The following is a 2909-nucleotide window of genomic DNA, read 5'->3' as shown; positions in this document are numbered from 1 at the left end:
TAAAAGATACTTAGGTATTTAGGAGCTGGTAAATATCCAAGTAAAAAATATTTAGGTATTTAGGAGCTACTAGCAGAGCACCCGATGTTGTTCGTGGTAAACAAATAAAAATATAAAACGGTAATACAAATATTCAGTTCAGCATAATTTAAAGGAGACAAACTGTGTTTTTTGTTTACATTAAGGCATCCTTATGAGCCATACTTTTAGCTTTATCGTGCTTTAACCAATATATATTGATCATCACTTGTGCTACAAATCTTTTTCCATTATTAATATTAGGTGGATTAAGATAACGATCAAATTTCTAAATTAAAATTAGTCTACTACGCTACATTCCGTTTAGCTGCCTATTCGATTAGCTGTTTTAGTATAGCTGCACTTTTCTGGTAGAATGCTTAATTCGGAAAGAGTTTTATTCATTATGAATGCATCTTTGTCGTTTAACAGCATCGCGGAATAAAAAATTGTTTAATCTTTCCCTTTCAAAATAATCTAAAGATGGTAAGGTTTCAAGAAAAAAAAACACACAGTTTTAAATATCCGAGTTATCTAATAGATGAATACATATATGTTTATCCCTCTTTTACAAACTTATTTATATATACTTTACTCTGAACACCTCCCATAAATACCTGTGTCTGAATACCAAATTTTAAGCTCATGTGACTTATGGTTCCCAATTTATGGCTGATTAAAAATTCCACGCCAACGGGTTGTGCCACGCCCCCTTTTATAACCTCATTCATAAACACCTTACTATAAGCACCTACCATAGATACATATGTCTGCATACCAAATTTAAATTTCATGTGATTTATGGTTTTGAAGTTATAGATGATACAATTTTCCACGCGTATGGGATGTGCCACGCCTCTTTTTACAAACTCGTTTATATATACCCTCGTATAAGCACTTACCATTGATATGTCTGCATACCAAATTTTAAGTTCGTGGGACTTATGGTTCCGAAGTTATAGCTGATAAAATATTCCACGCCTATGGGATGTGCCACGCCCCTTTTTACAAACTCGTTTATATATACCCTAGTATAAGCACCTATCATTGATATGTCTGCATACCAAATTTCAAGTTCGTGGGACTTTTGGTCCCGAAGATATAGCTGATAAAAAATTCCACGCCTATGGGATGTGCCACGCCCCTTTTTACAAACTCGTTTATATATACCATCCTATAAGCACCTACCATTGATAAATCTGCATACCAAATTTTAAGTTTGTGGGACTTATGGTTCCGAAGTTATGGCTGGTAAAAAAATCCACGCCTATAGGATGTGTCTCGCCCCTTTTTATAAACTCGGTTATATATACCCTCGTATAAGCACCTACCATTGATATGTCTGCGTACCGAATTTCAAGTTGGTGTGACTTATGGTTCCGAAGTTATAGCTGATAAAAATTCTACGCCTATGGGATGTGCCACGCCCCTTTTTACAAACTCGTTAATATATACCCTCCTATAAGCACCTACCTCCTATCGCGTGACTTGTGGTTCCGAAGTTATAGCTGATAAAAAATTCCACGCCTATATGTCCGCATACCAAATTTCAAGTTGGTGTGACTTATGGTTCCGAAGTTATAGCTGATAAAAAAATTCCACGCCTGTGGGATGGGCAACGCCCCCTTTTACAAACTCGATTATGCGTACCCTTCTTTCTTGTCGGATCCCTATTTTTTTCACCCTATTATAGGCCCAGGTGTCATGGCAATACTCTGTCAAAATTTTGTTCGATTCTGTCCGTCCGTTTAGACTGCAACCTGGCACATACATACATACTTTCACAAGTATATAGTAGGTTAGATATTAAAGTAAGAAAAACGTGAGTATTTAGGAGCTGCTAGATACCAAAATACAAGAAAATGAAAGTATTTAGCTGGCGCTAAATACTCTGGTCCAGGGTACTTAGGTACCTTGGGGATGCAAAATACTTTCACTAAAGTACCTTTGGGACTTTCGGGAGTATTTCCTGATTTTTGGGACTCCGGAACTATTTTTGGATTTTTGGGACTTTCGAACTATTTAGGGATTATTGGGAGTAATTTCGGTATTTTTGACACTTTCGGGACTACTTCCAGAATTTTGGGACCCATTTCGGATTTTTAGTGTGTTTCGGGATTTCTGGGACTAATTACGGATATTTGGAACTTTCGGGGCCATTTCGGGATTTTCGGTACTAGCTTAGGACTTTGAAACTTTCGGAACTTTTTCGGGATTTCGCGACCCATATGGGATTTTTGGGACTTTCGGGACTTTTTCGGGATTCTCGGGAGTAATTTCGGAATTTATGGGAGTTCGGGGCTATTTTTGGAGTTTTGGAACATATTTCGGATTTTTGGGACTTTCGGCACCATTTCGGGATTTTCGGGACTAATTTCGGGACCCTTTCGGGATTCTCGACAGTAATTTAGGGATTTTTGGGACTCAGGGACTATGTTTAGGTGTTTGGAACTATTTTCGGCACCGTTTAGGGATTTTACGGACTAATTTCGGATGTTTAGGCCTCTCGGAACTATTTTGTGATTTTCGAGACCACTTTGTAGCTTTTGGGACTTCCGGGATTCCTGGGAGTAATTTCGGGATTTTTGGGACATCCTGAACTATTACGAGATTCTCTTGATTTTTTGAATTTACGGGACAATTTCGAGGTTTCGGGAACCCCTGGACTTCTATGGGGATTTTAGTGTCTTTAGGGACTATTTCGTACAGTAATCCACTCGTAATGGATTTAAAATCTGATTATTTACCTACGTTTCACCAAATAGACATATTTTCTAAAAGAAAGTTGCTAATCCAAATTAAAAAATTCCTTTATTCATTGAACTTGATCAATAATATAAACTGCACTGTCTTACAGAAAGTTAAATTTTTTAAAGTAGTTTACTCTAGTT

General features: G+C 37.1%; 1 protein-coding gene across 6 annotated transcripts in view; it reads left to right on the top strand.

Annotated features, from left to right (window-relative positions):
* The window catches only part of LOC118749186 (clavesin-1-like), a 405874-nt gene that overhangs the window by 140188 nt on the left and 262777 nt on the right, over window positions 1-2909 (top strand). The window lies entirely within an intron of this gene.

Source organism: Rhagoletis pomonella, unplaced genomic scaffold (genome assembly GCF_013731165.1).
Source record: "Rhagoletis pomonella isolate Grant_MI unplaced genomic scaffold, Rhpom_1.0 Rhpom_scaffold_00014, whole genome shotgun sequence".
NCBI lineage: Eukaryota > Metazoa > Arthropoda > Insecta > Diptera > Tephritidae > Rhagoletis > Rhagoletis pomonella.
Note: the sequence above shows the minus strand (reverse complement) of the source record. Positions and strands in the feature narration are given on the sequence as shown.